The sequence below is a fragment of the Poecilia formosa genome, unplaced genomic scaffold (assembly GCF_000485575.1).
Source record: "Poecilia formosa unplaced genomic scaffold, Poecilia_formosa-5.1.2 Scaffold148, whole genome shotgun sequence".
Lineage (NCBI taxonomy): Eukaryota > Metazoa > Chordata > Actinopteri > Cyprinodontiformes > Poeciliidae > Poecilia > Poecilia formosa.
The window spans coordinates 1553345-1566783 of NW_006800087.1; the positions used below are offsets into that span (position 1 = coordinate 1553345).

The following is a 13439-nucleotide window of genomic DNA, read 5'->3' on the forward strand; positions in this document are numbered from 1 at the left end:
TTAAACCCAGCAGACACAGACACGATGCTGGGAAAGTATGTGCCAACATCTAAATAAGATCAGCCTGAAAAGATGTGGCAGATTCACGCAGCCTTTGTCCATGTCGGTATCCGTAGGAGACGGAGAGAATGCGAAGCAGAGGGGGGGAATGAGAAAACACGACTAAAGTCATGGAAGCATGTTTCACATGGTCTCAATCTATGTTTAATGTTTTTTTTCCCCTCTGACTTTCAGCTTTAATCACGTTTGTTTGAGTAACAGGCACACAATTCTCTCAAAAATACCCAAAACCTTTAAGAAAAAGTTTCAACCTCTTTAATTAATCAAGATTGCTTAATACAAGATGGTCTCCTATGGTTATAAGGAAGGAAAGTTTCTAAGATGCATCTTTATTTACACAGTTTGTCACTTTCTGCCATCTTTGTACTGCTTTTGTATTGTATGCAGCTGAGGTAAGAGTCTGTTCCCTGACTGAGCTTGATTTAATCTCCAAACAATAATGGGCATTTCACTGAAGAGCTGAACAAAAAACATCTGCAGTAATTGCAGTGAAAATGGTTCTTGAGGCTGTATAGACTCACGAGAACTGAATGCAAATTCATTTGTTTCTACTTCATAAAATGAATCCCCCCACACTATAACAAAGTTTAGGGTTGAAACTTGAACTGTGAAAACAAGCGAACTTAAAGAAAATTACATTTTAAAATCTGTTCTGCACTTATGGTTTTAGTTGGTCAAATTCTCACTGAAAGGCAGAATAACAAAAACAACTCCTCTGTCCATCCCATAATGACATGAAGACCAAGTGACCTGACCTCTTACCTGCATTACTGGTAAGTACTTGGAGAAACAGACACTTCGGCATGCAGACATCACTCCAAAAAATAAAAACACAACTCAGTTGTTTTAGGTATCCTTTGTAATTTTAATTCCCATAATTTAGTTTAAATGACATTTTTTCCACTAAAATTCTTAAATAAAACATTACAGTACAATATATGCAAATCAGAAGAGCATAAGATTTTGTTGTTGTTGAAGCAAGCTACAGTTTATCCTGAATTTCTTTGCATTTTTTTTCTTCTATTTACCTTTAAAAAGGACTGGACAGTTGAGAAGCAGTAAACAGTAAGAAGACGACACAGAACTGCAAAGCCTGCAGGCCGGCCAAGGAGCACGTTTTATTACAAAAACGACCAGAGAAACAGACGATGGCACGCCATGTTCAGACGAAGGTCTGATTTTTTTTAACCCCTCTTATCTGTAATGAGAGATGGTTCTATACAACCATGAGAGGGCGCTATTACCCCAGTCCTGTGACGAGTTGCACCTTTAACAGCATGTGATGTACATTCAGGGAACGAGAAGAAAATGGCACATTCTGTGTAGTTTCTGTTTATAAAATTATTATAACAATACAACAGAAGCACACGTGCTCCCTAAATGACAATTTAGCCAGTTGCCAAAATGATGCCCCTCTTTATGGTGAGGAAAGTGGCAAACTACGCCATCTATCGGCTGAATTTACTGAACTAGAAAAAAAACAAAAACATTTTTCATTTATAAGATTTCAAGTTTTTTTTCTGTCTTGAGGTTACTTTGTAATGTTTTTGTGCACAGAAAGTTTTGGACCAGATGTCAGATAAATTAATTTATTAACCTTAAAGTTTCAAAAACAATATGCAATGTTTTTTATTTTATTTAAAGTTTAGCTTTTCCTCCCATAGGACTGAGCAATGTGCCCCTTTTTGGCCTATCAGTACGATGAATGCATGGAGAACAAAGAAACCAAGAGAAAGCGAGTTGCACAAGAGGCTTGCACAGCGTGTTGATGTTCACTTGAAACGCCACAAGGTGAGGAGCTAGAATATCAGCCTCCTGCTGTTAAAAAGCAAAACACCATTCAACTCTGAAGTGCCCTCCACACTCAGAAAAAAATTATGTAGAAATAATTTCACTTTTTATTACAGTAGCTTTCAGTTTATATATATGCTACTGCAGTAAAAAAAAAAAAAAAGTCTAGCATGTCTAGAGGGCGCTATGGAAGCAGCTGAAATGGACGCAAGGGTTAATGCCGAAGTGAGATTTTAATTCCATCTCTGTAAAATGAGATTCTGCTCTGTGTGCTGATTACAGTCGTCTCCCTGCTGAAAGGTCGCGAGGTCAAATCTCAGTCAAAGCATATATGTGTGGAGAATAGCGTGTCTGGCTCTTTTCCCAAATTGAAAGCCATGCATGCTAAGTTAAACTGCCTGCCGTACATTGTGTGCCTGCAAGTCTTGTACGAGATGCATTCAGTAGATGCAAAAATATGAGCAAGCAGGGGTTTTATTTGTTGGTTTTTTTAAAGAGAATTCAGATTAATTATACTGGGAACATTTTCTGCTTTGTACTTTTATATTTTTTCACATGACAAGTTACACTGACTGCTTACGGACAAAAGCAGAGCTTCTTCAAAAGGTGCACTTCTTCCTTACCACTCACAGCAGAAATCAGAAATCATGAGAAAGTGAACATGCCGGCTCCGTGCAGACCTCTGTGCAGCACGGTCTGTGACAGAGTAAAAAGGTCATGAGCTGCAAGGGAGGTCAGCTGCTCAGAAAGCAGGGAGCAAACCCTGAAGGGGAAACTTTTTTTTTGTTGTTTTTTTTTTGCATTTTAGACATGATGTCATAGCAGATCTGTCCTCCTCTGGCAGCTCACAGCCAAAGTCAATGCAGTAGGGAAACAAAATTACAAAGTGTTTTTATCTATAGTTCAAAAATAAAAACGGTCATTTCAAAATCTGATCTACTCGCGATCGACACGTCAATCTACATGCTAGAGGAAGACACTGGGCCTGGTGGGAGTGGGCGCGAGTGCCAAAACAGACGTGGATGGGAATATTTTCCGCCCTTTCTCCCCACTTCAAGCCCACGGCGTCTCCCTCTAAAAGTGCGCGGAAGCTCACCCAGGTTAAAACTCAGATATGGTAGAAAAATATATAGTTTTGATGAGATTTCTCTAGTTATTCTTTTCATCACTGAATTGCACCCACACATGTAGTGTTAACACATTGCAGTAGCAGTGTAAAGTGACAGGGATCATGATCAGCACTACTACAAAAACGACTGAGGAACAAAGAAAAAAAAAATCAAACACACTTCCTCTCAACGCACTTTGTCTCTAGACACTTCTGGTTATATTCTGTTTTTTTTTTACTTGCACTTAAAAATTCATGGTTAATAGTTTGTCTTTCATTGGCATCATTAGGCAACAGTTTTTTTTTTAAACAGATACTCTACGATATGGTTACAATGTAAACACCACAGTACTGAATTATTTTACCGTTTCTGCACAAAGTAAAACACGTTACAAGGCATGTGGCTACTTAAGCATAGATTTGTTCATGAAGAAAATTAAAAAAAAAAAAAAAAACAGGAAACACACCACAAAAACAACAAAAACATCCAACAGCTGGCATAGAGTTTGTTCAAACAAAAATAACTTTAGACTTTGTTCATCCACAGGTCACCTAGGTAACCTTGTTTTAAAAGCTGGTGATGATCAGTTTTTATTTTATTTCTAAATCACTTTCACTTTCAGACAAAATGAGATCAAAGGGATGGTTCAGGATTTTAGAAGTGAGGTTCTGTAAACAGATAACAGAAAGCTAAAATCTTTCCTGCAGTAAAAAAAAAAAAAAGGCGTCTCCATTTAGGTTAAATGCAAACATGTTCATCCAGAGGCCAAAGCTAACTGCTCATATGAGTGACGCCAGTTTTTAAGCCTAAATCTTAAATGTGATTTTGGCAAATGCTATTATGAAATTATTTTGGCGGGCAGATTTACAGCCAGATTCCAGCTCCGTGGAAACCAGATCTTTCTCCCGTCAGTGAACGAAGAGCTACCAGGTCGCAATAACAAAAACACTCCTGGTGGTGTTGAAGTCGTTACCGAGGGAAGTAAATTCAACGTTTCTTCTTACTTTTAGCACGAGGAAGGTACTTAAAATATCAGATTGTATCAATTTAAGAGACAACTTAACAAAGGAACAACATCTCTGACATGACTCAGTTTTTCGGTTTGATCGTAACTCATAACCCGTCATATTTCATAAGAGTAAATTTGCCCAAACAGGGAGTGGAAGCAGAGTCAATGGAATTAACTGGTGGTAAACATCCACTGAAATTAAGATTTCAATGTTTCTATGAACATTAGGAATTAAAACCTCTTAGGAAAAATAAATTAATATGTAATGGTTAAGTTTCAAAATGGCTCGTTTACAAAACTGCCTGAGGATGAAGTAAGGAGACAACCTTTCTTTGCCTTAGAAATAATCTGCACATGAAATGCTGGGATATTTTTAAGAGTTGGGTTGCTAAGACTTCAGAAGTGTGTTTCTGAACCGACTCTGCTCATATTAGCCAGTAGCAGTAGCCTCTAATCCCAGTTAATTGCGATTTATATAAAATTAAGATCATAGTAGTACATTTAAGTCAAAGTTTCCAACATCAAAGAATGCCAGTTGAAATCAAAACTGAAATCAAGACTTTGAAAGTTTGGAGGTATCCAACAGCCCTAGGTTCACCATCCAAAATGGCTGCCAGGCTTACTGAACGTGATTGGTGGAGATATTAACCAATGGGACACAGTGCTCCATGATCACCATTTGTAAAACTGTTCCTTCAGAGTTGAAACGCATCAAACAAAGAATTTTGCTGTGATCATTTTTTATTGCTAACAGTTACCATGGATACCACTACCAAACAGTTGTTTTTTTCTGACTTGTAGCTGGAGTGTGATTATGAATTCTGGCTTCAGAGGCAATATCATAACAAAAAAAAAACAAAAAACATAAAAGTTTCCTTCTGCAGGTTAGAAATCAACTGCTTACAAACTTCTAACAAAGCCTCACTTCTTGTAGTCCCTGACCATCTCTTTAAGACAAGATGTCTTATGATATTTAGCGTTATGAGCAGCCTGAAATCCTGCACCAGGCTTTAGGTGAGCCTTCACTCTGACTGTATGGAATCAAGCTGAACCTTTAGCACCGGCGGGCAGAAGACGCCTCTGCACTCCGAACACACTGAGGAGCTATGCTGCTTTTTGCTTTACATGTTTTAGTGTTCGACATGATGCCATTTATCATGTGAAAGTAGGGTTCGGTATGACAGTGACTCAGCTGTATGTATGAAAATAAAGGCATAAGGATAAAGATATGTTATGGGACCTCGTCAGTTTGCGCTCGCACGCCTCAGCTCAGTTTTAGTGTTTTGGCATCTTTCGGCTCTAAATTGGCATGCTGAAATGTTGACTTTGGCATGGATCGACTCTGAGGAGAGCGACCTGTCTTTCCCCACCCAACCTTTCTGGTTCATTTCCTCAAATTGAGCTGTGTCCAATCAAACCACACTTGTTTGTCCCTACTCTGAACCTCAGGCATGAATCATACTTTGTATGATGACGATAAGATGAAGAGCCCCTCCCCCCGACCCCCTCTCTACAATAAAAACAAACCAGGATCCCACTGCCAAACTCCATAAAGGACAGTATTTACAGTACAAATTACATTATAATACATCATTAAAAAATATCAGACTCATCTCTAAAAACATACAGGAGCTCTCCACAAAAATGAAAATCAAATTCTTTAGTAAATTAGGTTTCTATGGTATCATGGAAAATAAAATGTTGCACGACTCTCTTTTACTGAGGCGTCCTTTCCTTTTGGCCCCGGTTGTACCTAGCTGGCGTGTTTATAAACTGACATGATGGATGGGTTGGTTAACCACACGCATGTCTTTTCTTATTTTTTTGTGCCAAAGCAAGCTGTAATACAACAGATCACACTCAGTCAGAACGACAATATGTACACTTTTTTTTTTCCTTGTTCGGATATCAGATATGTGCTCACTGGTATGGTTACTTTTTCTTTTTTTTTTGTAATTCTTAATTTATTTTTTTTAATTAAAAGGTAAATTTCCTATTTTTGTATTTACAGCAGACTGAATGATGCATTTCCCCCCAAAAAGAGAATAAATATGAACTGATTGAAACTCAAATGAGTTGAGAGGATTTCCGGACGACAGAGCCAGGCAGCGCGGGAACCAACCCTCCTCACATCCCTCACAGTACAACCAAAGTCCATTTGTAAACCTCTGCAGCTTTCTCAAACTCTTCTCCTCACTCCAGTTCCTGCTCGCCTTCCCTCAACGACACCCACGCTACGATTTCCTTCCAAGTTTCCCCTTCTCTGACTCCCCTCTTCCATTCTCCACCGCTCGCCCTCCCGGCCACGTCCCCCCTCAGACGAAGGGCAGGATGCCGTAGACGAACAGGGCCATGACGGCGGCGCTGAACAGGCCAGCCACCGGCACCGTGACGAACCAGGCCAGGAAGATGTTCCTGAAGAGGCGCCAGTCCACGGCTTTCTGGGAGCGGATCCAGCCCACGGCTACGACCGAGCCCACCTGGACGGCGCCGACGGGGAGAAGAGACAGAAAGACAATCAGCAGCAAAACCGAACGCGTTTGAAGGCTGCAGAGACGGTGAAGAGCTGCAGGGTGTCTTTGCGGTTCTCAGGACTATGTGGCCAGAATATTTTCACTTCCATTAGGAGACATCGCTGTCGTCGCTGTGAAAAAAATTTATTGGCACCTCAGGTAAAGATTTGTAATAAATTCTTCTGTCATCACAGCTGCATATTAAATATCCAGCCTTTTTTGAATATTTATGCAAGTAAGGGGGGAAAAATGTAATATGTGGCTCACTTATTGGCAACTTCTGGCTACTAGTTTGTACATCTCCCCTTCTGTCAATGGGGCAGCATGTTCCAAAGGTTGGAGCACACAGAGATGGATCTTAGCACGGTCCCTCCAGATCATTCACAGTCCTTTCCTTCTTCCTTCAGCTCACCCTACAACTTTTAAATATGATTTGGATCTGGAAGCTAATTTTGTGTCTACTGAACTTTTATTTAATTCCTGATGTAGCCCATCAGTTTGCAACTCCAGTCTTCTAGTGCCAGTGTTCTGCATCCGCTGGATGTGTCCCTGCTCCAGCACACCTGAATCAAGTAAATGGCTAACCACCAGGTCTTTGCAAAACTTCCTGAGTTTCCAGGTGGCTCCAAGCCTTTAGATTCAGGTGTGTTGGAGCAGGAATGAATTGAAAAGTCGCACACAGAAGATTCACTGCAAAAACACAAAATCTTAAGAGTATTTTTGGTTTGGTTTCTATTGCAAATATGTAAGTAAAGGTGAAATAAGACAAAAACTAACGTACAGGTAACATTTCAGCAAGATATAGCAGCTTGTTTTAAGTTTATAATTCCTTAATTTTGATTTGAAAAAAAAATGTACCGTACTAGTTTCACTTATGGGAAACATGTCTAGTTCTAAGCGAAATAATCTGCCACTGGAACTAATACTTTATAAACAATATTAAGGAATCATTCACTTAAAACAAGCTCCTACATCATGCTGAAAAGTCACGTGCAAGTTAGTTTTATGTTATATTAAGTTTACTCAATTTGTAGCTCCAGAAAGTAAATCAAAAATACTATGTGAGATTTTGTATTTTTGTAGTGCAGACCTCTGATTAATCCATATATTTTGGATAATTACTTTGTTAAATGACCCCATGGCAGCCTCTTTATTCAGCTTACTATTTAAAATCAAAGTTTTTTTATTCCTATGCAGAACTTGAATGTATCAGGAGGTAACTCAGTCATTGAGTGATGTATTGTAGTACAATTTATTTATGCTTTTGGCACATCTTTACCAGGGGTGCCAACAAATCGGTCTGTGTAGCAACTAGCTTCTTCAACAACTAAACAGATTGAATGTTACACTTCTTGTGTAATCAGAAGCATTTGACTAGATTTTGTATGCATTTATTTATTTATATCTGCAAACCTGTAAAGGTTCTTATCCTTTAGCATCAGCCTTCTAAAAAAGAAGAGCCTGAGTAAAATTGCTAATAATATCTGAGCTGATAGAGAAGTGACAGAGGTCAGCTGTGAATAGAAGAGCGTGTGCAGCCTGCAGCTCTTCACATTTCAGACTCAAATGTGTGTTAGTAACGGCAAGCCTGGAGGTTATTACCGACTAAACCAAAAAAAATAAATTCCCAAGTGAAAGTCTGACACGAGCAGGTTTAGCTTGTGAAACACATTCAGTGTCAGACTTTCACTTGGGAATTTTTTTTATTTACCTTTAAATAGCAGGAACCCAGTTCAGTTGGAAGAAAAAATACGATTTCAGACACGTTTGAGAATCATGTGGAGTGACTTGGTGTCAGTCAGAGCAGCAGGTAACGCCGTGCCCGCCTGCTCGCATTCAGCCAGAGAAACGCGAGACGCCGAGCGCACTCTGATCTCTGCCGACCTCACCCAACACATTTAAATTGGTCCACTTTTGTAGTCAAAAGGTCAGACGGACAAACAGTGAGCAACGCTAAGACCTGGAGGTTCGTATGGGAGATTCTTGTCAAATTGTTTGTCACCAACATGAACCCCAATACTCCAAGAAACAGTAAATCAAAATTGTTTTTAGATCATTTGCATGCAGTAACCTCAGTCTTAGTGTCGCCTCCCCACAGATCCTCTGAAACAGCAAAGTCACTGGACATGATTATCTTATATTGACTCACACCAAGGACTGGGCATCGATTTATCCTCAACAAGAGAAAAGCCCGATCTAAGAAAAAGATCAGTCGGACCCGACGCAAGTTAATGAAACCCAATCAATGCCCATAAATCCTCTCCTTCAGACAAACTGAACCACTGGAGATGCACGGATATGAAGTTAATTTATTGCCAAAGATTTGAAGGACACTAAGAAATCTCAGTTTCACTCTCTCTGTTTAAAATAACAAAATGGCTTTAAATCCAATCAATTTACAAATTAGAATTTAGTTTTTTAGATGGCATTTCACCAAAAACATCTGTACATCTCCAGACCGAATCATTTGAAAATGACATAATTACCACAATCATAAACCTCTAACCATCATTAGATTTAGCATCTTGGCAAAGCAGCAGATTATCCAAAATTTTAGGGAAGAAACGCGATAGGGTTGTATGTGAGAAATGGAGATAAGGAATGGTGCTGATGGTGATAATAGTGATATTTAGACAAACTGATCATCAGTAACCGGACACCAGTTTTGAGTCTCCTGCAGTTTCCCCTCAGGGAATTCAAGCTTCAGGATATGGACACCCAAAGGTGCCAAATTCAATAACTCAACTACTAAATAACTGGGGAACATTGATTTTCTATAGGCAGAAAATCTGTACAATACAGAATTGTCTCAAAGAAATATTCATGTTAAAGATGTACTATTTCACGACAGTTTCAGTATGCAGATTATTTGAAGCTTTTATGACTGAAATCCAAAAGTGCCATCATTCAAAAACCAAATAAATGATTAACTACTGATATGGAATCAAAAATAAACTCATATGTAGATAAGTAAATAAAAATTAGAGATAATTCAATATGAAGGCCAATTATTATTATTCTACAAAAAAAAGCAACTTATTTTCATTAATTGAAGTTTAAATATGGCATTAAACCCTTATAATTTCAGGGTGAAAATAATAATTTGTTAAGGTAGGCTAGACTACAAATACTTTTAAGAGTAACAACTTAATCCCCAACATCAAACCAAGTACAATCTTTGATGTTGCAAAGTTCCCTTTAAGAAAATGTGGAAATTTAGTTGCTGGAGGAAAACTGCAGGAGAGATCAAAACTTCAACTTCATTAGTTGCGATTGATTTCAGTGATCAACAGCTAGAGATGAAGCGCTGAGGAAGAGCTCTCGTGGTGGAGGCTCCTCACAGCTTCACCACCAAGGACTCCAATACCTTGCAGTGGGTGGAGCTTATTGGGATGCCCACATTTGATGCAACAAGCACTGTTAGCGCACTCATTACTTCAATGCAAAATCCGCTGTGAAGACACATGAGTGGAGAGACAGAAAGATGAAGAGGGAGAGGTAAAAATAGTGGAAAACAAAGTGTGACGGGTGGGGTCGGGTAGGAGGACGCCGGCCGGTGGTGGGGGACGGTGGAGGGGAAGTCGGCTTACGACCGAACACAGGAGGGTGGGGACCCACGCGCCAAACCAATCCAGTGTTGAGTGGGCAGCATTATGAGAGCTGGTGCAAATGAAACAGAGTAATGTAGGTGTGGAGGAGGGAGGAGGGAGCAGGGAGCAGGGATCAGGCAGGACTGGGTCTGGATCGGTCCGCCTCGCCTTCCAGTCTGGATCTGGTGTTCCTGAAAAGAGCAGGGGAGAGGAGCTGCACACTGAGGCCCAGGGCTGTCCGAGAACGGCTGGATGGGGCAAAACGCCCGGTAGGCTTCTGCTCTAACCGGACGGTAAAATCTGGACTTTAAAAGGAAAAGTTGATAAAGGCGTGGCTGCAGATGAAATAGCTCTGACAATCATTTGAAATGATAAAGCTGAAGTTTAGTTTTTGTTTTAAAGTGTATATTATAGAGATATTTGTGTCTAAATAATGGCAAAGCAAAACTTAATTTTAAAAGGTTGTTTAAAAAATAAACTACATTGAAGGCAAGAATATTTCCTTCAAAAACAGAATGAAAGTGTGGTCATTATTACACCAAAATAATGTATTTATGACCAGATTTTATGGTTTTTCCAACACTTTTAATTTTATTTGAAAATAATGATTTTTAAAAATTTGCTTTTTTATTTACCTGAGAAAACAAAACAAAAAAAAATATATTTTCTTTTAAATAATCTTTTCTCTTTTGTGGGTTGTATTTGATACATTATGCTTTTGTGATTATGTAATTATCATAAGCAAAAATATATCGTATGTAAACCCCAAACTGTTTCTAAAACCTTTTAGAAATTGAATGTATTATATAATTTTGTGAGTGTCACAGTTTTTTGATCAATTGCTTAGTCATGATGAGAAAAAAAAACTCAACTGCTTATAAACTAGTTAGCTCCTGTAGCCCAGCTAAGACTGCTAGCACAGAACCAGTTTCACTAAACAACAGCCTGTTGTTTTTCATGGTGGAAACACAATTACAATCACTTCTATAAGCAGTTCTCACCAATTTATTTCATGCAAATAGAATCAATTTGTGGGCATACAGGCTTACCACAGGTCGGGAAATTGATTGGGCTGGACGATACAAAAATGTAGTGCATAAAAAGGTTTCATGTCAGTCAATATCTATAATTATCGAATAGCTTTTTGTTTTAAATATACGAAATGATGTCAAACCGGTGAAGTGATCTTTCCTGCTTAATCCACAGCTTCCTTTCAGGCCGTCAAACTCATTTTCTCTTGTCACTCAAAGCCGTTATTTTTTATTTAAGGGTAATGAGGCATGCTGGTGAAACCTGAAACTGCTGCTGCACATGTTACCCAACAGGCTGTTGCTAGGCAACCAAAGAGTGAGTGAGTTAGTTGATGCCGCCCACCTTGTTTACCTCGCCTACATCCCCCAGAATGCTATGCGGTTCTAGAGCGGAGTTCAGTGAAATTATGGAAAATTTGATCCGACATCATATATCAATATTGATCACATGTCTATCGCGATACATATTGTTTTTCCTTTATTGCTCGACCCTAGAGGTGTGAACTAAAATTTGCTTACCCAGCTTCAACAGTTAATGCTGAGGAGTTTATGTACATGACACAGCAGGAATTAAAATACTCCAAAAAAATCTACCAAATCTCAGTCTGTTTACTCTGCTTTTTTTATTTTTATTAACAAATTTGTCATATGTGATCTCTATTGTAGTCTTTCCATGTTTAGAGATGAGCTCAATCAAAAATATTTTCAGTTAAAAAAAAAAAAAAGATTGTCAAAGCCTTCAAAAAATTGCCATAAATCAGAAAATTTTAACGACAATAAATTCAAATGTTAGAATTCAGCAAGTTTTAGAGGATTTACTTTCTGTCTTCAGGGATAATCTAAGGCCTGGCACTCTGGGAGAAAGTGTGAGCTCCCCTCTTCCCTGGAGGGACCTGAAGGGGTCAAGAGGTCAGTCTGAGGGAGTGGGAGGGGCCACTCAGTCATACCTTGCAGTGTGTGGTACTGACAGGGATTCCGATATTTGAAGCCAACACGACTGTGAGTGCAGAGGCCAGTTCAATAGTGAACCCACTGTGGAAGGAGGGAGGGGAGACGTTCTTCACTGTAATGACTTGGACGGAGCTGCTGGAGGCACCGCCTCCCCAGCATCCACATCTCCATGCACATTTCAACAGCTCTTAGATGTTTACACATCACACAGTCAAACAATAACAATCAAACTGTAATTACTAAAGCCCTTCATTAGACAGCCACACACAAAGAGTAGAGCACTTCTGTGAGGTCCTGAGTGTTTGCTGGTAATTTCAGGTATGGTGGCAGGTGATCACAGACATGTGTGACTCTGAAGAGCCTAATGCTTACAAGAAGATATAATTTCTCCAGAAATCACTCCCCGTTTCCAGGGAGCTTTGGCTCTAGAACAACGCATGAACTGAAAGAGAAAATCGTTAATGCATTCACAGAAAACACGCAAAATTGATGTGCATGTGTCGGAAAATTACAGAATTAAAATTACAGAGCACAAAGGCAGCAGCTTGAAACTAGATGATTCCTTTTGTACTACTTCTATTATTGATATTTGCTAAATAAAAAGCGGCAACACTGAAGCAAATTTCTGGGTGGGTTTCATTTCGCTGCAGAGATATAATCGTTAAAATGTCATTCCAGTCGCTGGTTGGTCACGAACAGCAGGGCTAATCTGTATCCCTGCAGGGCTCCAATGATTTCACCAAAGGAACTGTTGACCAAAGCTTCAATCCCTCTGTAAACGGGAACTGCTTCAGGTAAAACATTAATGTTTCAGAGGCTATTTGAGTCGCTGATGGGGCTTTAGTCCAGATATATTCCTAAGCGTTCTGTGAATGTAAAATGGCATAAAAATGGAATATTGTTGCAGTCTCTTTCAGTAAGACATTATTATCTGCATAATGTGCACCTAATATTCCCCTGAATCTCACCTAGAATCCTACTGGGGAATCTAATCTCTGAAGACTGGTTTTCTTTAACAATCAAAGTGAGCTGGTAGAGTTCAGGCATTGCAGCAAGCAGAAGACATAGATGTTAGTCCTTGGCAGTAGTCAAAGCATTTTTAACAAATCAACTTTGCTGAATGTTACTCTAAATAGGCAGACAACTACTGATGGAAATTTCGTATGGAAAGTTCCTGACAAATTTTATTGTTAATTAGTCAATTATGATTTGACATTTGTCAATCTTGTGTCAGAAAAACTGATAAGCTTGACTACTGAGATTGGCAAATACGATTCTCTAACTTGAGGTTGAACTGACCGACTGATCTGGCTGTATGAAGACCTGGTTGCTTCAAACTGCTGAAAATTCAAACAGCACAAGCAACATCTGCACCAATCTGATCA

At 39.2% G+C, this 13439-nt stretch overlaps 1 long non-coding RNA gene across 1 annotated transcript; it reads right to left on the bottom strand.

Annotated features, from left to right (window-relative positions):
• Window positions 1-1023: 1023 nt before the first annotated feature.
• Window positions 1024-13389, bottom strand: LOC103145902 (uncharacterized). The gene is made up of 2 exons (XR_477071.2): window positions 12051-13389; window positions 1024-6449 (listed from the first exon to the last, which is right to left on the bottom strand). It is a non-coding gene; the product is annotated as an uncharacterized LOC103145902 (long non-coding RNA).
• Between the last annotated feature and the right edge of the window lie 50 nt (window positions 13390-13439).